This window comes from Mesoplodon densirostris, chromosome 11, assembly GCF_025265405.1.
Source record: "Mesoplodon densirostris isolate mMesDen1 chromosome 11, mMesDen1 primary haplotype, whole genome shotgun sequence".
NCBI lineage: Eukaryota > Metazoa > Chordata > Mammalia > Artiodactyla > Ziphiidae > Mesoplodon > Mesoplodon densirostris.
The window spans coordinates 33,120,185-33,147,140 of record NC_082671.1 but is presented as its reverse complement, the minus strand read 5'-3'; the positions used below and the strand labels follow the sequence as shown (position 1 = coordinate 33,147,140).

The 26,956-nt window shown below is 37.6% G+C and overlaps 1 long non-coding RNA gene across 1 annotated transcript in view; it reads right to left on the bottom strand.

Annotated features, from left to right (window-relative positions):
• LOC132499378 (uncharacterized) overlaps nt 1–26,956 on the bottom strand; it is a 183,053-nt gene that overhangs the window by 62,356 nt on the left and 93,741 nt on the right. The window contains exon 3 of the long non-coding RNA XR_009533840.1: nt 15,191–15,323. This is a non-coding gene — a long non-coding RNA (uncharacterized LOC132499378). The remainder of the gene's footprint in view (nt 1–15,190; nt 15,324–26,956) is intronic.

Sequence of the window (26,956 nt, the reverse complement as noted above, 5' to 3'; positions counted from 1 at the left end):
TTTTCTATAGGACTTTTGGTCTTTTTTTTCCTTCAATCCTTATAAGTTTTACATATTGGGAAAATTAGTACTTTATCTGTGATATATGGTGCAAATATTTATTCTCAATTTGTTGTTTGTCCTTTGACTTTACTCATGGTGCTTTTTTGCCATGCAAAAGTTTTTTGTTTTTATGTAGTCAAATTTATCAATTCTTTTTATTGCACCTGAATTTAAAGTCACCTAGGCTATAGAGAAAATCATTTATGTTTTCTTCTAGCATTGTACAGATCAGTTTTTTTATGATTATTTATTTTATTTTAAATATGTTTAAATGAATACAACATTTCTAACCATTAGTGACATACTAAAGGTTACTGAGATGGTTTTGAATATATCTATAATTTTTTAACACCATAGGGTGAGATTATATATTTAGCTACAAAAATTCTGTTGGGAGAGATAACACCTATCCTTCTCAAACTCTTCCACAATGTAGCAGAGGCAGGAACACTCCCAAACTCATTCTACGAGGCCAACATCACCCTGATACCAAAACCAGACAAAGATGTCACAAAGAAAGAAAACTACAGGCCAATATCACTGATGAACATAGATGCAAAAATCCTCAACAAAATACTAGCAAGCAGAATTCAACGGCACATTAAAAGGATCATACACCATGATCAAGTGGGGTTTATCCCAGGAATGCAAGGATTCTTCAATCTACGCAAATCAATCAATGTGATACACCATATTAACAAACTGAAGGAGAAAAACCATATGATCATCTTAATAGATGCAGAGAAAGCTTTCAACAAAATTCAACACCCATTTATGATAAAAACTCTCCAGAAAGTAGGCATAGAGGGAACTTTCCTCAACATAATAAAGGCCATATATGACAAACCCACAGCCAACATCGTCCTCAATGGTGAAAAACTAAAACCATTTCCACTAAGATCAGGAACAAGACAAGGCTGCCCACTCTCACCACTATTATTCAACATAGTTTTGGAAGTTTTAGCCACAGCAATCAGAGAAGAAAAAGAAATAAAAGGAATACAAATTGGAAAAGAAGTAAAGCTGTCACTGTTTGCAGATGACATGATACTATACATAGAGAATCCCAAAGATGCTACCAGAAAACTACTAGAGCTAATCAATGAATTTGGTAAAGTAGCAGAATACAAAATTAATGCACAGAAATCTCTAGCATTCCTATACACTAGTGATGAAAAATCTGAAAGTGAAATTAAGAAAACACTCCCACTTACCACTGCAACAAAAAGAATAAAATATCTAGGAATAAACCTACCTAAGGACACAAAAGACCTGTATGCAGAAAACTATAAGACACTGATGAAAGAAATTAAAGATGATACAAATAGGTGGAGAGATATACCATGTTCTTGGATTGGAAGATTCAACATTGTGAAAATGACTATACTACCCAAAGCAATCTACAGATTCAATGCAATCCCTATCAAACTACCACTGGCATTTTTCACAGAACTAGAACAAAAAATTTCACAATTTGTATGGAAACACAAAAGACCCCGAATAGCCAAAGCAATCTTGAGAAAGAAAAATGGAGCTGGAGGAATCAGGTTCCCTAACTTCAGACTATACTACAAAGCTACAGTAATCAAGACAGTGTGGTACTGGCACAAAAACAGAAATACAGATCAATGGAACAGGATAGAAAGCCCAGAGATAAACCCACACACCTATGGTCATGTAATCTATGACAAAGGAGGCAAGAATATACAATGGAGAAAAGACAGCCTCTTCAATAAGTGGTCCTGGGAAAACTGGACACTTACATGTAAAAAAGAATGAAATTAGAACATTCCCTAACACCGTACACAAAAATAAACTCAAAGACCTAAATGTAAGGCCACACACTATCAAACTCTTAGAGGAAAACATAGGCAGAACACTCTATGACAGAAATCACAGCAAGATCCTTTTTGACCCACTTCCTAGAGAAATGGAAATAAAAACAAAAGTAAACAAATGGGACCTAATTAAACTTAAAAGCTTTTGCATAGCAAAGGAAACCATAAACAAGACTAAAAGACAACCCTCAGAATGGGAGAAAATATTTGCAAATGAAGCAACTGACAAAGGATTAATCTTCAAAATATACAAGCAGCTCATGCAGCTCAATATCAAAAAAACAAACAATACAATCCAAAAATGGGCAGAAGATTGAAACAGACATTTCTCCAGAGAAGATATACAGATTGCCAACAAACACATGAAAGAATGCTCAACATCATTAATCATTAGAGAAATGCAAAACAAAACTACAGTGAGATATCATCTCACAGTGGTCAGAATGGCCATCATCAAAAAATCTACAAACAATAAATGCTGGAGAGGGTGTGGAGAAAAGGGAACCCTCTTGCACTGTTAGTGGGAATGTAAATTGATACAGCCACTATGGAGAACAGTATGGAGATTCCTTAAAAAACTAAAAACAGAACTACCATACAACCCAGCAATCCCACTACTGGGCATATACCCTGAGAAAACGAGTCATGTACCAAAATGTTCACTGCATCTCTATTTACAATAGCCAGGACATGGAAGCAACCTAAGTGTCCATCAACATATGAATGGATAAAGAAGATGTGGCACATATATACAATGGAATATTACTTAGCTATAAAAAGAAATGAAATTGAGTTATTTGTAGTGAGGTGGATGTACCTAGAGTCTGTCATACAGAGTGAAGTAAGTCAGAAAGAGAAAAACAAATACCGTATGCTAACACATATATATGGAATCTAAAAAAAAAAAAAAAAAAAAAAAAGGTCCTGAAGAACCTAGGGGCAAGACGGGAATAAAGACACAGACCTACTAGAGAATGGACTTGATGATATGGGGATGGGGAAGGGTAAGCTGTGACAAAATGAGAGAGTGGCATGGACATATATACACTACGAAACGTAAAATAGATAGCTAGTGGGAAGCAGCCACATAGCACAGGGAGATCAGCTCTGTGCTTTGTGACCACCTAGAGGGGTGGGATAGGGAGGGTGGGAGGGAGGGAGACGTAAGAGGGAAGAGATATGGGAACATATGTATATGTATAACTGATTCACTTTGTTATAAAGCAGAAACTAACACACCATTGTAAAGCAATTATGCTCCAATAAAGATGTTAAAAAAAAATTCTGTTGGGGAATGGGTTCATTTTACCAACTAAACATGGGAACTGTCAAATAAATATCAGCTTGATGTACAGATCAGTTTTTAAACATTTAGATCTCTGATTCAGTTAGTGTTTATTCTTTTGTGTGGAATGATTAATTGATCACATTTTATCTTTAAAAGAATTTTCAATGATGTGGAAAAATGCACCTAATAACTCAAAAAACTTAAAAAAGAAAAGATACAAAATTAAATGTTTAATATGACCCTCACAAATATACAAAGAAAACGTATTAGAAAGGAAATGCACCCAAATGTAATACATGTTTACATCTGGTTAATAGCATTATGGGAAACAATTATTTTCAATATGCTTTTTATATTTTCTATAATGAATATTTATAACCAGAAAGAAAAGCAGTATATGTCTTTAATTAAAAAAAATAAAACTTGGGTCTGCTTTTTTTTTTTGGTAGTCTGAAAAAGAGACTTAGAAAATATTAATATATACTTAGTTGAAGTGAAGAAGAATAGGATCAATATATACTTCTTCCTTTTCCTCTTTGCACATCTCTCTCTGCCTCTCCTCATGTTTTTTCTCTCCCATTTCCTCACTGCCCATGTCTTACATAGCAGTAAAATATATGCAGAAAATGAACAAGCCTTGTACAGAATATTATTTTATTGCTTCCAAAGCTACTTGGGGTTATTAATTCTTTCCAAAAAATACCATGTTATGACAAGAACTCAAAGAGACCACAATGCTAATGGATAATGGAAAGCCTTCTAGCATACAAAATATCCCTTCCGCCTTAGCTAACAGTCTTGAAATCAGCAACATGGTAACCTATTACAAGACTTTCTCTGTGTTATACTAGAGGGTGTAAAATTCCAGGTCCCTTCAATATGCAGCTTGTCCCCAGGAGTTTTCAGTGATGTGCAGCTGAAAAATCAATGTCAGATGGCTCAGTAGGAGACAGGTCTAATGGTTCTATGTTGTTCTCAATCTCCCCAAGAGGACAGCTCTGCAGTGGGGGTACTCAGGATTGTCACATCCAGGGGTTAATAATAACATTTGTTGAGTGTTCACAGTGTGCTGAAGTCTGTTTTACATGCGCGTCCCCTGAAATCATCAATCATCACAGTCTGTAAGGTAGGCACTACTATTATGTCATATATATATATATATATATATATATATATATATATATATATATATATATATATATATATAAAACATGTCACGGGTGTGGATAAATATATTTCCTTATATCGACAGCCTGGGGATGGCGGAACTAGAATTTGAAACCATGCCTGTTAGACTCTAAAGTCAGTACTTTAAAGGCTATTTTAATGCCATTGGGTGAAGTGTCAGTACCAAGAAACAATAGTTTAACAACTCTGAATATATCAGTGAAACCTATGACACATCCAGATGGGACAAGGCCTCCTCTGGAAACATTTTCTAGCAGGCTTTCTCAATGCAGCTTCCACAAAAAAATTAAACTCTACCAAAAAATGATTTGAAAATTATATTCTCATTTCTTCCAAGGATGGTAGCACAGAACAACTAGTAACATTCTAGATGCAAGGGAGGGAAGTTATTCATTACATACAATGGATACCTTAGGGCATTAGGGCTTATTTCTCAACCTCTCTCTTTCTCTCTCCCTTTTTTGTCACTCTGTTTTCCTCTGTCTTTCTTTTCCTTTCTCTTCTGAGAAAGTTGTATGGGTAACAAGCCTGCACTGCAATTATCACCTGAATCCTCCACAGTTCTGTTAGCAATGCCTGAAGTAGGTATTTTACTCAGGAGTTTATATTGATGATAAAAGGATAAATGCCATATTACATATTGCTACACCACTACCCATCTAAGCAACCATTCATAACACAACAGACTACAAATGCTTCTGGTATTTGCTCTAATCCTTCCTTGTTAAGGGATAGGTAAATCCAGAGCTGTGAGGACCAAAGTGGGAGTCCCTACCCTCTCTTGTCTAGATGTTCTTCTTTATTTATTTTATTCTTCTTTGCTTGGTGGCTCTCTTTGGAACTTCCCATTCCCTACTGCAGTATGGTTTCCACACTATTACTTATGTTATTGTAATTGCTTAGAATTCAAATTTTAATGACAAAATCTTTATCAATGCTATTTTTTTTTTTTTGCGGTACGCGGGCCTCTCACTGTTGTGGCCTCTCCCGTTGTGGAGCACAGGCTCCGGACGCGCAGGCTCAGCGGCCATGGCTCACGGGCCTAGCTGCTCTGCGGCATGTGGGATCTTCCCGGACTGGGGCACGAACACGTGTCCCCTGCATCGGCAGGCAGACTCTCAACCACTGTGCCACCAGGGAAGCCCTATCAATGCTATTTTATAAGCACTGCTACTTCTAATTTGTTTTTCATGAAACGAAGGCACTTGAAGTACTTTGTTTCACTAATTTATGTTCTTTATATACCCAATAACCAGAACTTCCTTTTCTCTTTCTCTCTCTTTTTCTCACTGTCCCTCAACCTTGCCATTTTTTTCCAAAAGAGATTAACATTCAGGTTAAGTACTAGCTGAAAAATTCTTTCCCTTTGATACTGATGTCCCCATAACTTAATGTGTCTTGTGGCTTTTGGGTAGAAGCAACAATTTGGTTGCTTCATGTTGGCTTTCATTTAAGCAAAACCAGCACTGTTAGCTATCAATGATTGTTTGATGTTCCAGAAAATATCCTCATGCTACATAGTTCAGTGCCAAAGAACATCTTTTTTCCAAACAAAAATGAAATGTTTCAGTTATGTTGGCCTTTTTGTGGAAAAGAAAGAAAGCATGACATTCTTGAAGTGTTTTCAGGGAAGTTTGTGGGATGTCTTGTAGACTGCAATTTGGATTGAGCGGTCTAAATATCAGCAACATTGGTGACAACATGAGAAATGTCACGAGGCATCCTAAGTTCTCTTATTTTTCACTCTTGGATACCTGATATAGTAGAATGATGCCAGAATTTCTGAACTCTTTCTTTGATTCATCCTCTCTTAAACCTCCAGTCACAGGGAGATGGTGACTAAGAATATGAGCTTTAGAGTCAGAGGGTTCAAGCATGGCTCCACCGTTCCTAGGTAATAATACTACCACCTGAGAAGGTGGGAAAATAGAGGAAACAAGGGAACACTTAGCACAGTACCTGCACAAAGACATGATAATAATCATTCTAATTATAATCAAAATTGACATTTACTGAGTGCTCAATAAGTGCCAGACATTATACTAATAACTTCTATGTGCTGGCTCATTTACTCCCCACAACTACCCCATGAAGTAGATACTATTATAATTATTTTCATTTTATAGGTAAGAAAATTATTGTGAAGAGAGGTTAAGTCACTTGTCCAAGGTCACACAGCCTGTGTAATGGAGCCTAGATTCAAACTCAGGCAATCTGACTACTCTGTACTAGTGTTCTGTTAAATAAATAATAACTATTAGCAAAATATTAGCCACCAGTAATATTAGCTACTGCTAATATTTTGCAAGCAGCTTAAAGTACTGAATGTTCAAGCAGAAATTCCTCACTCAAAGAACTAAGTTCAGAAGCCTTTTAATGGTGCTAAATTTTGAGACTAAGCAGATAAAGGAGCATCATCCATAATCACTTGCCACTATCCTTGGGAAGTTAAAGTGTGACCAAAAAAAAATTTCCACCAAGAATAGCAATGAGTTTATTTTCTGTGAGATTAGGATGTGTGAACAGCTTAAATCCCCATTTAAAGACTCTAATCCTCTCCCTCTTCTTCAATTTCTTCCTTCTTGGAATGGCATCTGGTTGCAAGGGAACTTTACACATTCTAATGGCATTGGGTACACAGACCTATGTTCTATATGTGGCCCTTTGTGTTGCATGGCACACTGCAGGGCCACACAGGTCAGGAGTCAGAGGGAGTGAGGGAAAAGTTTGGGCAAGCGCCTTCATTGTATATTTTTTGGGGAAAGAATGGGCAAGGCAGGCTAAACAGGGTAGACAGACCTAGGACTGACTAGTTTGGTGGGCTCTGGGGCTTAGGAACTGCCCCTGGCTATCTGATGCCTGGCTCTGGGATGATTAAGGCAGGGGTACAGTGGCTCCCAGTAAAGGAAGTAGTTGAGGATATGGGTTCTGGATTGGTTGATTTGCATCTGAAGATTGTGCTCTCAGGCAAGTGTTTACTATCTCTAGGAATTAGCTAACCCTGGAAGGGACAGTCTCCCTGCAGTGGGTGAGGCCCCAAGAGGTCAAAACATCATAAGATACAAAAAATTAAAAATATGATGAATACATTCTAGTCGAAGTATCTCATCCCTCTGTCTAATTGTCCTTGGTCCTTACTACTTCTACTACTGAAGTGTCTGTAACTCATGGCACCTTGGCCTTACACAAGCAAGCAGGTTGCTTCAGGAGAGCTCAGCTTTCTCTCTGACTGACTTGACCCAATGCACTCAATTGCAGTAGAGTCAAAATGGCAGTATGGTGTGTTTAGGCAGAGAGAGAGAGACTGGGCTAGAACTACCAAATTTTTATCAGCTTCTGTTTGACATGCAAGAGATCCAGAAGTTTACTAGTACACTGCATGAGGGTAAGAAGGAGGATGTTCCCTGGGGTAAAGAAATATGTGACTTTTTTGCATATCTAAGATGTGGTGTATAAACTGTCGATTCCAATATACAGAGAATATTTGGTCATAATAGTATGGAGAATAATAACAAAATAGATAAATTTCTAGGTAGACTGACCAAAACAAAAAGTGACAAAAAGCAATATTAGGAATTGCAAATGCAATAGTTTTTTAAATAATTAAGTATTATAAGTAATTCTATGCCAATAAATTTGAAAATTTCACTGAAATAGGTAATTTTCTAGAAAAATAAATACCAAATTATTTTTCAAACATGTCAGAAATGTTCCTACTTGAAGTAACTTCTGCTTCCTCTGCTTAGAATATTCTTCATCCAGCTAGTTGCATAGCTAGATCCTCTCACTTCCTACAGCCCTATCCTCAAATTTACATTTTTGTGAAGACTTCCCTGGACATTCAATTTAAAGTCCAACACTTCTCACAGATTTCACATCCTTTCTCTCTCCTTGTTCTCTTCTTTAATGGCAATCACTATCTAACATACTATGTATTTTACTTATTAATCTTGCTTTTGACTGCTTCCTTAAGTGTAATCTATAAGGGCAAAGATATTTAAAAAATTTATTTTGTTCACTGTTGTACTTCTATTGCCTAAGGTCCTGGAACAAATGAAGTACTCAATGACTATGTTAAATGATATAATTAATTAATTTAAAAGTCCCAAAGTTACCATAATGAGTGTATATATGTGTGTGTGTGTATATGTGGGTGTATATATATACACATATATATGCAATATATATATACACACACACACATATATATGCCATATATATATATATGGATCCTGACCAAATGGATTAAGACTAGGAAGGCAAGGACGATTTAACATTAGAAAATCCTATGAATTTAAATCACTACATTTACTGCTTTAAGAGATCAATAGAGAAATGCCATATATTCCTCTCAATAAAGCAGAAAAATATAAACTAAAAAAAGTGCAAGAAGACAAATTCTCCTAACTAATCAAGAGAATCTACCAAACAGTAACAACAAACATTAGTCTAAATGGTAAAACTTTAGAAGTATTTCCAGTAACAAGGAGACAAGGATGCCTGCAAAATTAAACTGGAGTTCCTAATCAAAGGAATAGGAAAAAAGAGGTATCAGGATTGGAAAGGAAGATGCAAAATTTTAATTTGTAGACCATATAATTACCTTCCTAAAATATTCAAAAGAACCTTCAGATAAGATAAGTGAAATTAAGAGAATTCAGATTATCTAACTTGAGATTGATAGAGAAAAAACAATAACATACTTAAATACTAGCAATAACAAATAGGAAATACAATTAAAAATTTTCAGTTGGGTAAGACATTTATGGAGAATATTATAAAACTATGTTAAAGAACATAAAATTAATATAGTACAAAAATATAATTGGGATACATATACCAGATGATGTTGACCTTTGGAAAGAGAAGAGAATGGGCCAAAGAAAACATAGAGATTTTAATGTTTTATTTAAAAAAGAAAAAAATCTGAAGGGAATAAAAGTTAGTATTTGTTCATTTTGGAGGTGAATATTTATCATAGATGTTTATTACATTTTCTATATATTGAGACTTCTTCCCAAATATAAATAAATACAGAGAGGGATCTCACTGATCAGAAAGAAGGATCTCAGGGAAAAACATTAAGAAAGATGTCTTGATTGATAACTGAATCAATTACCATCTAGTGCACATGGCCATTTATAATATTTTTAGAAATACTACAATATCCTTAAATACCCTATCCTGGGCATTTTAGGTATGATCCACTTCCTGGGTTTCAAAAGTATTTGAGACCAGATGACATAAACTGCTGCAATGATTTCTGGGTTTTATTACAGTAGTTTTAAAAAGTCTATTTGCAAGTGGGCTTTTGGCAGAATCTGCACCCTGGTCTTTGAAAGTACAAGTAGAGTATGAGTATTAAATAGCTGAGAAGGGGGGCTTCCCTGGTGACGCAGTGGTTGAGAGTCTGCCTGCCGATGCAGGGGACAAGGGTTCGTGCCCCGGTCCGGGAAGATCCCACACGCCGTGGAGTGGCTGGGCCCGTGAGCCATGTCCACTGAGCCTGCGCGTCCGGAGCCTGTGCTCCACAACGGGAGAGGCCACAACAGTGAGAGGCCCGTGTACGGCAAAAAAAAAAAAAAAAAAAAAAATTTGAGAAGGACATGTAGGAAGATCTTCCAAAGCTTGCTTTTTCTACCATTTGCTGACCTGTTTGGCAAGAGATCTATGCCCAAACATTAAATAAAGCCTTTTATTGGAAGTGATTCAAAATTCTATGGCACAGTGAGGCAGTCTCACATGTTTTTAGAATCTTGAGTTATTTTTCCATTTTGAACTATGGGAAATTCTAGTGTGTGGAGGGAGACTGTCTGAGGCTGGTTTTATTTTATCTAATTGTTCCAGAATTTATGCACTGTTCAAAAGATTCTTTAAAAGTTAATTTATATGTTAATAAGAACCACCCAAAGGGCAAAATTGATATATAAATTATTAAATCAGTCTGTCTGCATATTCTCTCTTTTTTAGACAATTACTTTTTCCAAATAATACCAGCCAATCAGACAATATAATTACTTTGTGCTCTGCTAATGGAGGTTTGGTAGAGAGCTAGCAGTCAAGGAAATCCTTTATCTGTAGCTACAAGGAAGACTGCTCCTTGGAATGTCTTATAGACATACGTTCCATTTAAATAATGAGAAAGTTACTACGTGTCTTCATCAGAGCAGTATAAATGTTTTGACCTAAAATGCGAACATTTGGGCTTATTTTTTATTCACTGATCTGCTTTGTAACAACTCTCAGCATGAAACTGCTTCTGTGCATGTAGAAGTCAGGAACTCAGATGTGACCACAAAGAAAAAAACATTCAAAACAAGCATCAAAGTGGGGAGGAGAATAAACTCAAAGTGTTTGTTACTCCCTAACCCTTTACTAAAGGGTTAGCTCTGAAACAGAGCCACCATTTGGCAAAACTGAGACAGAAAAACTTATCTGAATTCTGTGCCCTTCTGCTTCTTTTCTGTGCCTTTCTCCTCTCTCCTATTCCCTTGCAAGCCAGATTTCCATAGCATCCAGCACTGCCCTTCGTAGTTTTCTATATAGACTTGGGCAACACCCAGGGCCTATTTTCTCCAGTGCTGAGCTCTCAGGTGATAGCTCTGGAATAAAGCAATCCCCCACTAAATTGCTAATGATTAGGTATGACTCCATATAAGCATGCGTATGGAGGGTAATTCTGTAAGAGCAGTCTAGAGTTCCTCTGCTTGCTCCATGGGCCTGCTCACACACCCCATCTCTCCTGGTAAGCAGATCAATTCAGGGACCTGAGAGGCTGCAGGGTTACGAAGCAACTTCAGAACTAAACTCAGAGCAAAGACCCAGCTCTATCAAACCTAGTGTGACGGTTACCCTGCTAATACACCTGGATATCCCATATATCCCCCCAATACTGGGAATTGGGTACACATTGCTGTGAGAGTAACAAAGGATCCAGCTAAGCTATGCATATCTAAAGCCATCAATCCCACTGGTGGAAAAAAAATGATACTTTCCACTTTCAAAGTGGAAACTATGAATGTACCATCATCTACCTCTCAAATTCAAAAAGTTGCTTCCTAGAACAAAACAAAAAGTACTCAAGAACAAGCCATGTTGAATTTGTCTTCCTGAGTATTTTAGAAGATGTGGCAGTAAAAAGATCACAGATAGGGCTTCCCTGGTGGTGCGGTGGTTGGGAGTCCGCCTGCCGGTGCAGGGGACATGGGTTTGTGCCCTGGTCTGGGAGGATCCCGCATGCCGTGGAGTGGCTGGGCCCGTGAGCCATGACCGCTGAGCCTGCATGTCCGGAGCCTGTGCTCCGCAACGGGAGAGGCCACGACAGTGGGAGGCCCGTGTACCGAAAAAAAAAAAAAAAAAAAAGATCACAGATAAATTATAATATTGGAAAAATACTTTGTGTGGCTCAGAGCTCTGATAGCACTCTGAATGTCATAATAATTCTATAAAGTCTATCAGACCTTCAGAGGGGATTATCCTGGGATTTGGGGGAGGGAAACACAGTATAGTTACTGAACGTCCCAAGAAGTCACTCTTTTGCAAATAACATTAGACAAACCATTCTAATATTTTGTAAGCAGATAACAGTTAGAAAGAGTGTGGAAAATATTTTTTAAAGTGGATATTGGAAGATGAGATAGTTCTTGTTAAAATTTAAAACAGTGAGGAGGCATCTCCCTACAATTCAGAATAGAGCCTGGGTAACTAAAATCTATTTTTTAAAACTTCAGTTAAAGACTTTAGAGTCCATCTTTGAGAACTAAATCCAAAGTAAATCCAGCAGGAGGATTATATGTTAAATATACAGATGTTTGGGATGAGATTTTTTTTTTTTGGTCCTTAGAAGTAATTATGCACATGAAAGAGGATTGACCAGTAAAAGGACATAGATGTAACTTTACTATTAAAACACTGTGCGGAGTATTTTAGTTTATTTCTGTAGCGTGTGTGTGTGTGTGTGTGTGTGTGTGTGTGTAAGAAGTAAAAACTAATGTACTGTGAAGTAAATGGGAATTTTAAAGAACTTAAGTGACTTTGTTTTCCTCTGTTAGAAAGTCATAGTCACTCAATTCCCACTAAAAACTTTTATTCTGAGAAGTGAGTAAATAAACATCTAACAGAAATTACCATTAGGGAACAATATTCTGTGTTTTCTACTGCTACTTTTGAGAAAAGAGAATGTAGATGGCAAATATAAGAGATTTAGATGAGAGTTTCAAGTTATCTCAGGGGAATTTTCAAATGAGTAAAGTATTGATACATATTTCTATCCCCACAAATTTCTTACCTAAATAGCTATTTTTAACTTGTGAGGAAAACTAAGACTACTAGAAGGGGCCAAGATGGAGGAGTAGAAACACCCTGAACTTACCTCCTCTGACAGATGAAAATTCTAACTACTTACAGGGCAACTATCTATGAGAATGACCTGAAGACTAGTAGAAAAGATGGCCCACGACTAAAGATATGAAGAAGGAACCACAAGTAGATTGACAGGAAGGGTAGAGAAGAAGCACAGTCAGGACCCACATCCTTGGGTTAATGACCCACAAATGGGAGGAATATCACAACTGTAGAGGTCCTCCCCAGAGAGTGAGGTGTCTGAAATCCACACTGGGTTCCCCAACCAGAGGTCCTGACCTGGAAAATAAACCCCTAGGACATTTGGCTTTGAAAACCAGCAGGGCTTATATCCGGGAGAGGTTGAGGGCTATAGGAAACACAAGCTCTGCTCCTAAAGGGCATGCACAAAGTCTCACATGTTCTAAGTCCCAGCACAGAGGCAGTAGTTTGAAAGAAGCCTGGATCAGACCCACATACTGATTTTTGAGAGCCTCTTAAAGAGGCAGGGGCTAACTGGGACCTCCTTGGGAAGACAGACACTGGCAGCAGCTATTGTTAGAAGCTTCTTCTACCATGATGACACAGTGCAGGCAAGCAACATTTTTAAGTCCTCCTTATAGCCTATTAGCACTGCGACATGGTCCCGTGCACCAGCAGGTAAAGGCAACATACAGTAAAGGTAATAGATGAACCACTTATAAAGCTAGTAAGAAGGTTAAAATACAAAAGTAGTAAATCATCTATATCTACAATAAGTAGTTAAGGGATACACAAAACAAAAAGATGTGAAATATGACATCAAAAATGTTAAACAGGGCTTCCCTGGTGGCACAGTGGTTGAGAGTCCGCCTGCCGATGCAGAGAACACGGGTTCGTGACCCGGTCCGGGAGGATCCCACATGCCGCAGAGCGGCTGGGCCCGTGAGCCATGGCCGCTGAGCCTGCGTGTCAGGAGCCTGTGCTCCGCAAAGGGAGAGGCCACAACAGTGAGAGGCCCACATACCGCCAAAAAAAAAAAAATGTTAAACATTGCTGGGACTATGAATGTGGTTAAATGCATTTGAACTTAAGAGCTCATCAACTTTAAATACATACATATATATGTATATATACATATATGTATATATATATATACACATACACATACATACATATATATATAGATGCAGAAAAAGCTTTGGACAAAATTCAACATCCATTTATGTTAAAAATGCTCATCAAAGTAGGTACAGAGAGAACGTACCTCAACATAATAAAGGCCATACATGGCAAACCCATGCCAACATCATAATCAATGGTGAAGAGATGAAAGCATTTCCTCTAAGATCAGGAACAATACAAGGATGCCCACTTTTGCCACTTTTATTCAACACAGTGTTGGAAATCCTAACCACAACAATTAGACAAGAAAAAGAAATAAAAGGAATCCAAGATGGAAAGAATGAAGTAGAACTACCACTGTTTGCAGAGGACATGATACCATACATAGAAAATCCTAAAGATGCTACCCCCAAATTATTATAACTAATAAATGAATTCAGTAAAGTTGTATGTTATACCATTAATATACAGAAATCTGTTGCATTTCTATACACTAGCAATGAACTATCAGAAAGAGAAATTAAGGAAACAATACCAATTACAGTTGCCTCAAAAGGAATAAAATACCTAGCAATAAATCTAACGAAGGAGGTAGATGGCCAGTACTTGAAAAACTGTAAGACACCAATGAAAGGAATTAAAGACGACACAAACAGATAGAAAGATACAGCATGCTCATGGACTGGAAGAATTAATATGTTAAAAATGACCATACTACTCAAAGCAATCTATAGATTTAATGCAATCCCTATCTAAATACCAATAGCATTTTTCACAGAAATAGAACGAGTAATTTTAAAATTTGTATGGAAACACAAAAGACCCTGAATAACAAAAAACAATCTTGAGAAAAAAGAACAAAGCTGGAGGTATCATGCACCCTGATTTCAAACTGTAGCTACAAAGCTACAGTAATCAAAACAGTATGGTACTGGCACAACAACAGACACTAGATCAGTGGAACAGAATAGAGAGCCCAGAAATGAATGATCTTATGGGATCAATTAATCTGTGACAAAGAAGGCAAGAATATAAAATGGGGAGAAGACAGCCTCCTTAATAAACTGGAAAACTGGACAGCTACATCAAAAGATTCAAACTGGACTACTTTCTCATATCATATACAAAAATAAACTCAAAATGGATTAAATATTTAAATGTAAGACTGGACACCATAAACCTCCTAGAAGACAACACAGGCATTACGTTCTTTGACAATTGTCTTAGCAATATTATTTTTGGATATGTCTCCTCAGGCAAAGGAAACAAAAGCAAAAATAAACAAATGGGACTACATCAAACTAAAAAGCTTTTGTGCAGCATAGGAAACTATCAACAAAATGAAAAGGCCACCTACTTACTGGGAAAATATAGTTGTCATTGGACTCACCATCTCTCTGTCTTTCCAACTCATAGCTCTACTTTTTCTCTTTGTTGGTTTTTCTTTCAGGTAGACTCTCTCCTTATGATACCAAGATGGCTACCAGCAGCTCCAAACTGACATCTCTACCAGTATGAAAACCCTAAAGAAAAAAACAATTCTATTTTCAATTGTCCGTATAAAATCCCAGGATTGAGTCTCATTAAACCATCATAGAACCATGATATTCATCATTACACCCAACACGGAATTAGCACAGTGACCAGGTGTATGACATACACTGAGTGGCTTTTGCATGTAGCTAAAAAGTCAAGTGCTAGTCTTTATTACGTGGTGGCACACAGCTAGTTAATTGTCTGCTGATTCTTGGGTTTCAGACAGTATACTTAATAAGAATGCAACATTCAGAGCCTTGGAAGGACAAACCTGGATGTTATAATGCGTTGACTATTCTTTGAGGCTTCAGGTAGGTTTCTCCAAGAAATTGACAACTTTCAGTTGAACTAGAAATGGGAAAAGAAGCATATACATCTTTGTTCAAAAGGCTTTTTCTGCCTAATATCCAAGAGGGATGACAGTCTAGTAATCTTGAGATGTATAAGACTGGAAAATATACATTCCTGTTCTATACTAAGGTTAGTGCCAGGAAAAGCATGGAGGAAAAAACTAACTGGGAAATAATTGTGGAGAAAATTTGATTCCCCAGGATACTCCTAAGCGTTTATTTTTTTGCTGAAGTAAAGTATGATTGAGAAGTTGCAAAATATGGTACATATGACTATGGCTCCCCAAGGATGTCCACATCCTAGTCCCCAGAACCTGTGAATATGTTACTTTACATGGCAATAGGGACTCTGCAGATGTGATTAAATTAAGAATCTTGAAATGAGAGCACTATCCTGGATTAGCCAGGTAGATCCAATGTAATCATAAGAGTCCTTAGTAAGAAGAAGGAGACAGGGGATCAGAGTGAGAGAAGGAGGTGTTACAATAGAAACAGAAGTTGGAGTAATGCAGGATCAGGAGGATACAAATGTGGATGTAGTCTCTAGAAACTGGAAAAGGCAAGAAAACAAATTCTCTCCTAGAACATCCAGAAGGAATGCAGCCCTACCAACCCATTTTAAACTTCTTAACTACTGAACTGTAAGATAATAAATGTGCATTGTTATAGGGCACCAAGTTTATGGTAATTTGTTATAGCAGCAAAAGGAAACTAATACATGACAGAGGCAAATAATGCAAGCAGAAAAGAAATGTAAACAGAAACCCAGGAAAAACAAAATAAAATAAAAATACATGAAACACATGGTCTAAGAAAAAAATTAAAATGAAGCTACTGGTTAATAAAAGTGTAACAAAGAGTATACAGTTGACCTTAATACTAGTAACATTTTCCTTCAAAAAGGCGAGAAGTTTTACTTTGACTCTATAAAGAAGAAAATATAATCTTGGCATAGTAAATTGGGCTGGCGTTGAATAAATTTTACTGTCATAATAATATAAAGACCCTCTAGTGCTTTTCAACTTTAAGAGTTAACTTATGGCAAAATATAGAAGACTTAGTTGTGTTTGTAAGACAAAATGCAAATTTCAACATCCTTGACAGCAAAAATTTAAAGTTTAGTTGACAGGAGGTAGGATATGGAAAGAGGATGAAAAGTAAAAAATAAAATAGATGCATTCATACTATGAACTTAAAAAATGGGAGTTAAATGAGATTGTTGAAAGTTAATGGAACAAGAAATAGAGGGTTATGAATATACACTAGAGCTATAAAGATGTACAGTAGAAGAAATAAAAATAAAAATATCAAACATACGGAGGAAAGGAGAAAAGACAGGAATAATGTTAAGTGAGCTAAACTCTCATTTTTCTTATCAAGTTATGACTAGTTTTTAACTATCAGTCTCAGGCAGTATCTATTTATCAGCAAATGCTCCTTGGTTAAGTAATTAATATCCAGAATAGTTCAAGTCAGAAATTGTTAGAAAAGACTAACTGTGATAATAGGACAAAAGGGGCAATCAGAAGGCGAGAAGCTTCACTGATGAATTTTATCATGCATTTAAGGAAGGAAAAGTGGTAATCCCACACAATATAGAAAGTAAACAAGGGAACACTTCACAACTTGTTTTATGAGGCCACACTATCCTGATACCAAAATCAGATAGGCATTACAAGAAGAAAAAAGTTAAAAATTTGAAATAAAATATTATGAATTCAAATCTAGCAACATATTAAAAAGTTAATATATCTAGACAATGAGATTTGTCCTAGAAATGCAAAGTTGGTTTAATATTCAAAAATTAATCAATGTAATTCACCAAATTAAAGTAGCAAAAGCACATGATCATCATAATAGATGCTGAATAAGCATTTGACAAACTTCAGGAGCTGTCATGATAAAAAAAATAATCATTGGTGATACACATGGAAAATCTAAAGCTAACATCACACTGAATGGTGAAAGATTGAACACTTTTCCCTTGTAATTGAGAATAAAGAAGGATGTTCACTCACACAACCAACCTATATTCAATACAGCCAGTGTAAAATAAGTCAAGAAAAAGAAATAAGGAGCATACACATTGGAAATATAAAACACTTTTTTTCCCTCATAAACATGATTGTTTACACAGAAAATCCAAAATAATCTACAAAAATAGCTATTAAAATAAATATGAGTATAGCAAGGCCACAGGATACTATGTCAATATACAAATATATATATATAATTATATATATATATATATTTCTAGAAGAAAACAGAAGAAAGTATTCATGGACTTGGGGTATATAAATGTTTCATAGAAAGTAGAAAAAATAAAATTAATCATCAAAGAAAAAATTGATAAATTGGACTAAGTCAATATTAAAATCTTACTCTTCAAATAGATTCTCTTAAAAAATAAAAAGAGCAAGCCAAAGATTGGGTAGAAAATATTCACTATACATACATCAGACAAAAGACTTGTATCCAAAAAATATAAAGCATCCTTACAGCAAAAAATAAGAAAAAAAAATTTTTAATGGGCAAAAGATTTAAATAAGTACCTCACAAAATAAAATATATTAATAACCAATAGGCACACGAAAAAACCTTCAACATCATTAGTCATCATAGGTATGTAAAATGAAACCACAATGAGATGCCACTTCACACCTACTAGAATGGCTTAAATTAGAAAGACTGATAATACAAAGTGTTGGTGAAAATACAGAGCAATTGGAACACCCGTATATTGCTTGTGGGAATTTTAAATGGCACAACCACTTTGGAAAAGAATTTGGCAGTTTCCCATAATGTTAAACACATACAACCTAGTAACCCTACTTCTAGATATTTACCAAAGAGAAATGAAAAGAGATCCACACAGAGCCTTTACATGAGTATTCATAGCAGCTTTGTTAAAAAAAGCCTACAACTAGAAACCATCCAAATGTCCATCAACAGGTGACTAGATAAACAAATTGCTCTAAATCCATGCCATGGAATACTACTCAGCAATAAAACGAAAACAAACTTCAGATGCATGCAACAATATAGATGAATCTTGAAAACATGCTGAGTGAAAAAAAAAAAAAAAAAGAAAAAAAAAAACTCAAGAATTTCACACCCGGGCTTCCCTGGTGGCACAGTGGTTGAGAGTCCGCCTGCCGATGCAGGGGACACGGGTTCGTACCCCAGTCCGGGAAGATCCCACATGCCACAGAGCGGCTTGGCCCCTGAGCCATGGCCACTGAGCCTGCGCGTCCGGAGCCTGTGCTCCATAACAGGAGAGGCCGCAACAGTGAGAGGCATGCGTACCACAAAAAAATAAATAAATAAAATAAATTAAAAAAAAAAAAAAAGAATTTCACACTGTATGCTTCCATTTATATAAAATTTATTAGAACAGGCAAACTAATCTATAGTGACAGAAAACAGATTAGTAGTTGCCTGGGATTAAGTGTGGAAAGGATTAAAAGGGAAAGGACACAAAGGATGATAGAAATGTTCTATATTTGTTTGAGGTACTTACTACATAGTTGTATTCATTTCTCAAAATGCATTGAACTGTATGCATATAATAGGTGCATTTTATTGTAGGTAAAGTATACTTCAATAAAGATTACCTTTAAATTTGGGAAAAAATGTTACTTTCAAAAAATGAATTGTTACAGAATTGTGATTTAAAGACTGGATTATAAAAAAGGATGAATAAGTACCACAGATGCATGATACTAAATTATGAAGTAGGTTAAACTTCTTTTTTTATGCTCTTTAACATTTTCTGTAATCTGCTCTTTTCTCCCTCCCAACCTCTGAAAATGCCTGGAACATTATTTTCAAAGAGAAACATGAGAGTAACAGTAGAAGTAATAATACCTCACTTTTGATTAGTCACTATAGTTTACTAACCCCATATACTATCTCATTCTATTTTTAACAACCCCATAGGTAGACCTTTATTATTTTTCATTTTACAGTGAGAAAACTAAAGCTCAGAAACTACTAAAATTCCCTAAAGCAATATCTTTGCTTCATTTAAGTCTCAGCTCAAATGACACCTTCTCAGAGACGTCTTTCCTGAACTCGCTTTCTAAAATAGTACTTGTCTATTCTCTTATGGGCTTTATTTCCTCAAATATGTACCACTAAACTGACATGAGGACAGGAACTTTGTCTATGATGTTCACTACCATATACACCTAGTTCAGTGTTTGACTCATAGTCAGTTTCCAATAAATGTGCTGAACATTGAAGTAGTTTGCCTGAAGTTATAGAGCAAGGCCAAGGTTCTAACCCAGATTTTTCAACTCAGAAAATCTATTTCAGATTCTATTTCATTCTAGAGTCTGAAGCAAAACCCTGTCTCCTGACCCCAAACACTTCAAGTTCCATTTGTCCCTTTCTCCTGATCCTATGACCCTTTTTATTATTTCTTCTGAATCATCCAAGCAGAAATTGTAGTTTTGGTTAGTGATACCAATGAGGGATGAGTTAGTTCTAGGTCTGAACATCATTATCGCTTGAAATTCTTTTTTTTTTAAGCAAATTTTATTTTCTATAGGCTACAATGAAGAAAACCCAAGGAATAAACCTATAGTAACTCAAATGAATTAAAAAGCAAAGGCAAAATACCAGGTACATGAAGCCTGTGTCTTATTTATCTTTGTATCCCTGTTGCCAGGTATACAGGCATACTTCGGGGATACTGTAGGTTCGGTTCCAGACCACCTCAACAAAGTGAATATTGCTATAAAGAGAGTCACACTAATTTTTTGGTTTTCCAGTGCATATAAAAGTTATGTTTACACTATATTGTAATCTATTAAGTGTGTGATAGCATTAGATCTAAAAAAAATGGACATATATAAAAAATACTTTATTGCCAAAAAATGCTAACCATCATCTGAGGCTTCAGTGAGTCCTAATCTTTTTACTGGTGGAGGGTCTTGCCTCGAAGTTGACGGCAGCTGACTGATCAGGTGGTGGCTGCTGAAGGGTGGGGAGGTTGTGGCAGTTTCTTAAAATAAGACGGCAATGACATCTGCCACACTGGTTGATTCTTCCTTTCACCAACATTTTGTCTGTAGCATACCATGCTGTTTGGTAAAATTTTACCCACAGTAGAACTTCTTTCAAAATTGAGGTCAATCCTCTCAAATCCTGCTGCTGCTTTATCAACTAAATTGATGTAATATTCTAAATCCTTTACTGTCATTTCAACAATCTTCACAGCATTTTCACCAGGAGTAGATTCCATCTCAAGAAATCACTTTTCTTTGTTCATCCTTAAGAAGCAACTCTTCATCCGTCCAAGATTTAGCATGAGATTGCGGCAATTCAGTCACATCTTCAGATTCCACTTCTAATTCTAGTTCTCCTGCTATTTCCACCACATCTGCAGTTACTTCCTCCACCGAAGTCTTGAACCCCTCAGTCATACAAAAGGGTTGAAATCAACTTATTCCAAACTCCTGTTCGTGCTGATATTTTGACCTCTTCCCATGAATCACGAATGTTCTTAATGGTATCTAGAATGGTGAACGCTTTGCAGAAAGTTTTCAAGTTACTTTGCTCAAATCCATCAGAGGAATCACTATCTGTGAAGGCAGCTATAGCCTTACGAAATGTATTTCTTAAATCATAAGACTTGAAAGTCGAAATGACTCCTTGATCCATAGGCCGCAAGATGGATGCTGTGTTAGCAGGCATGAAAACAACATAAATCTCATTGTACATCTCCATCAGAGCTCTTGGGTGACGAGGTGCACTGTCAATGAGCAGTCATATTTTAAAAGAAATTTTTTTTTTCTGAGCAGTAGGTCTCAACAGTGAGCTGAGAATATTTAGTAAACTGTGTCATAAACGGATGTGCTGTCATCCAGCCTCTGTTATTCCATTGATAGAGCACAGGCAAAGTAGATTTTGCATAATTCTTAAGGTTCCTAGGATTTTCAGAATGACAAATGAGCACTGGCTTCAACTTCAAGTCACCAGCTGCATTAGCCTGTCCTTTGACGCTTTGAAGAAAGGCATCGACTTCTCTATGAAAGTCTGAGATGGCATTGCCCTCAATGGAAGGCTGTTTCCTCTACACTGAAAATCTGTTGCTTAGTGTAGCTACCTTCATTAATTATCTTAACTAGATCCTCTGGATAACTTGCTGCTGCTTCTACAACAGCACTATCTACTTTACCTTGCATTTTTATGTTATGGAGATGACTTCTTTCCTTAAACCTCATGAACAAATCTCTGCTAGCTTCTTCAAGTTTCCTCACCTCTCTCAGCCTTCATAGACTTGAAGGGAGTTAGGGCCTTGCTTGCTCTGGATTAGGCTTTGGCTTAAGGGGAATGCTGTGATTGGTCTGATCTTCTATCCAGAACGCTAAAACTTTCTCCATATGGGCAATAAGGCTGTTTCACTTTCTTATCATTCATGTGTTCACTGGAGTAGCAGTTTTAATTTCCTTCGAAAACATCTCCTTTGCATTCACAACTTGGCTAACTGTTTGGTAAAAGAGGCCTAGTTTTTGGCCTACCTCAGCTTTCAACATGCCTTTCTCACTAAGCTTAATCATTTCTAGCTTCTGATTTAAAGTGAAAGGTGTATAACTCTTCCTTTCATTTGAACACTTAGAGGATATTGTAGGATTATTAATTGGTCTAATTTCAATACTGATGTGTCTCAGGGAATAGGGAGGCCCGAAGCGGGAGAGAGAGAGAGATTGAAACATGAGGGAACAGTCAGTCAATGGAGCGGACAGAACACACAACATCTATGGATTAAGTTCTCTGTCTTATATGGTCATGGCTCATGGGGCGCCAAAACAATTACAATAGTAACATCAAAGATCACTGATCGAGGCTTCGCTGGTGGCGCAGTGGTTAAGAATCCGCCTGCCAATGCAGGGGACATGAGTTTGATCCCTGGTCCAGGAAGATTTCCACATGTCTCGGGGCAACTAAGCCCATGTGCCACAACTACTGAGCCTGTACTCTAGAGCCCGTGAGCCACAACTACTGAGCCCACGTGCCAAAACTACTGAAGCCCGTGTGCTGCAACTGCTGAAGCCCACACGCCTAGAGTCCATGCTCTGCGACAAGAGAAGCTACTGCAATGAGAAGCCCGCGCACCACAATGAAGAGTAGCCCCCGTTTGCCACACCTAGAGAAAGCCCACATGCAGCAATGAAGACCCAACGCAGCCCCACCCCCCCCCAAAAAAAGATCACTGATCATAGATCACCATAACAAATATAATAATAATGAAAAAGTTTGGAATGGTGTAAGAATTACCAAAATGTGACACAGGGACACAAAGTGAGCAAATGCTGTTGGAAAAATGGAGCTGATAGACTTCCTTGACACAGGTTGCCACATATCTTTGACTTGTAAAAAACACAATATCTGTGAAGCACGATAAAGTGCAATAAAATGAGGTATGCCTGCAGTGCCTGACAATTAGTGAACTCAAGTATTTGTTATTTATATGACTTAGACCACATCCTCTCTCCCAATACCACACACTCACAACTGTCTCCTGAAGATATTGGTGTGTTTTTAATCTTCTCCTGAAGATATTCGTGTGTTTTTAATCTCAGTACTTCCTGCTTTTCAATCGTAAAGTAACACTTTGCTAGAGTTCAGTTCTACCTAACTCATACCCTTCCTGCTACTGAGGCTTCCCCAGATAAAAAAAAAGCAATACTGTATACCAACCACTATGTTGCTCATGAAAGTAGAGACTATACTTATATCTACTGATGACATTCTCCTGTAATTAAAAAATATATACAAGCAATAAGAATCTTATATAGTTGAAAGGTTAATTCTTCTAATAGTCTCAGAGCTTCCCTTCAGTTATATATCAGAAAAGGAAACATCACAGAAAATGACTCCTTGGGTACACAGAGTTATAACCTCATTAATAATGTTACAAGAAGAAGCTGCAGATAGAATCAAAGGGGTAAACAAGATAACTGGAAATGGCCCATCCCACTTGTTTTATTACCTTTAATAATAATGTGTATTAAACTCTCTGCTTTTTCTTGAGGAAGAAAGTGCGATATGGGGAGGGGAATGTTTTACTATCTGCAACTGACATTTCTACAAGGCCACACTAGCAGAGGAAACAAAAATCCTGGAAGGCTCAGTAGCAAAATGTGGGAGATACAGCAAGGACTATGTAGTCAAACAACCCTGAATCTGAATCCTTGTGTCGTTTAGTAGCTATGGAATCTTGAGTACGTTGCTTAACTTGTCTGAACCTCAATTTAGCAACCTATAAAATAGGGATATTAGTATTGTTTTGAGAGTGTAGTCAAGAGAACTGAGTGAGATAATATGTACAAATGCTTAGAGCATTGGTACCTAATGCCTGGTACAAAGTAGTCCTCAACAAATGGGTGAATTAGAGTATAGGCTACACCATTATAATAAAAAGACCCCAAAAACAGTGGGTTAAAAAGTGGTTGTTGGGCTTCCCTGGTGGCGCGGTGGTTGGGAGTCCGCCTGCCGATGCAGGGGACTAGGGTTCGTGCCCCGATCCCGGAGGATCCCACATGCCGCGGAGCGGCTGGGCCCGCGAGCCATGGCCGCGGAGCCTGTGTGTCCGGAGCCTGTGCTCCGCAACGGGAGAGGCCGCAGCGGTGAGAGGCCCGCGTACAGCAAAAAAAAAAAAAAACAAACAAAAACAAAACAAAAAAGTGGTTGTTTTTCTCTCACTTAACAGTCCCAAATTGGTGGGTGGGCTCAATTTGGTGAGATCATCCTGGGACCCAGATTGCTATTTCTGCCACTCTTCACATCAAGGACACTGCTGCAGTTGTAGCCATTATCCAGCCAGTGGAAAGAAGGAAAGTAGGAGTCCCAAGCAAGCAGCTTTATTCTTAAGGAAATGATGCTGAAGTTGCACACATCATTTCCAGTCACATCACACTGGCAAAACTTAGTCTTCTATAGGCCACATCTTGCTGCCTGGGATGCTGAGAAATAAAGCTGGGCAGTCATGTGATCAGCCAAATTCAGGTGTTCTCTTCCTAACAGGAAGAAGGGTTAGCAATTTCTACCATAGCAAACTGGCTTTATTGCAGGAAACATCATAAAGGATGCTCTATAAGGGAAGTATACCACAAAGTAGATGAGTACCTGAAAAAGTGATTAACTTTCAGCAATGAATAACTGCAGAGCTAACAATATTCACAGATTTATGCATTTAAGCAAATTCGATCAGTTGTAGATTCTGATATCTTCAACCTGTGGACTCAGCCGCACTTGGTCCCTGAGCCACTTCTGAGCAATATGAGGAAGCATCAGCAGCTGGTTAGATCTAAAAATAGTCATGGTGTTGTGTTGACCATGATTTGAGGGGAGTCCAGGGATCTCAGCCTTCTCTTAAGGCCTTCTAAGATGTATTCTGCATTGGCTTCCTTATTTGATCTTTATTAATATCTGAGCATCTATATACTTGACTGTCATACCTCCTCCCTACTTCTTCCAGCACTTTCCACTAGGTAGGCCTTGTTTCCTTATAGTCCCAGCTGCTAGCTAAGGATCTTGCTACAAAATAAATCCAGGACTTAAAACCACAATGTTGCTACCCATCTGAGTTTTACTACTCCCTGATGCCTTGCACTCCCACTTCCTATCAGATAAGACTAACTTGGATATTAATGACAGCTGGAAGCAAGCTTACTATGCCCTTTGGACTTGCCATATTAGGCTGCCAACTATCAGTTTGTTGGGACTGAGTGTGCTTGAAGTGGGGCAATAAAGGAACCTTCAGCCTGGCAAATCTACAAATCTTATTACTGGCTTCTTTTCCCTACCAGTCTCTGCCCCTAAGGTCCCAGGTATGCCTTTCAGTTACACTTGCCCGAATTATGACTAGAGCAGACAGGAAGCTTCAGGATAGAAGGGTCATGACAAAATGCCAGTTCCTGGAGAAAGCACTGAACAAGGCAGTAACTCTAGGACTGGGGTAAACTTGGCTTGACACTATGTTCCATGACAGAGAACTAAATCTGTCTTGTTCACTGAGTGTTTTCAGTGCCTAGCACAGAATAGTGCCTATTAGGAGCCAATATTTTCTGTTAAGATGAATGAGGCACTAAGCAGGGATGTGAGTTCAAAGAAGGGAGAAGCCTAGTTTTGAAAATCAAGACTCTAAATACACCAAATTTTCCTATCGCCAGTATCTCCTTATAAGAGAATCTACTCACACCACCAAATCTTGCCCCACAGCTGAGCCCAGCGACAGAACTGGCTACATCATTTATGGGGCCCTCATTTGAAAATTAAGAATTTCATGATAGTGACAGTGGAACATTAAAGTGAGTGTGGAGAGCCCTTCTGAGCCCAGGACCCCGTGTGACTGCACAGGTCACACACCTATGAAGCTGCTTGCCCAGCAGCCATGTTTACACAAGTAACCTTGCTCCCCAGACACAGGTGACCCAAGCTGGCTCAATGATATCCTCTCCAAAGAACTAAATCTAAGAGACATAGAGATTAAGTCAGTTAGATGGTGGTGGGCACTGAGTGATTAGTTAATGTGGACTTTTAAGGTGGTGGCCATTTGCAACCATGTGCATGCGGTTTCATAAGCAGAAAAGCCAGTTGTAGGAAAAACTGGAGAATATAGCAGCATTAGGTGAGATAACCAAGACACCACGTGACCACAGAGAGTATGAGAAGAGAGAAGCTACCTGATGAGTTATCAGGAGGCCGGATTATAGAGACTACTTTCCTGTTCCCATGAGGCCCAGCTGTACTTGAAATCCCCTATGCCCTCTCAGACAGAACTAGGATATTGTGTGTACTAACCACATACAGATCTATAATTGTTTCTGTATCTATCCATTTGTGTATGTATTAAGGGGATGCATAAGATGTCTCAGACTCTAATCCAGTATCACAGAAGGCTAGTTCATTCTAGCCTTCTCTTCTTGCTCATCTGTAACTTCCCTCTTCAACAGAGAGAAACCTGGCTCTTAACATCCACCATCCATTACTTATTTGTTCAACCCTTTCGATCATTTTTAAATTGGGCTGTTTATTATTTTTTTTACATATAATAAATATTGAATAATCTTATTGAATTGTAAGAGTTCTTATTCTTTATTATTGTGGATACGTCTTTTATCAAGCATATGTGTTGCAAATATTTTCTCCCAGTTCAAGCTTTTCTTTTCATCTTCTTTCAAAGATCAAAATGTGGGGCTTCCCTGGTGGCGCAGTGGTTGAGAGTCCGCCTGCCGATGCAGGGGACGCTGGTTCGTGCC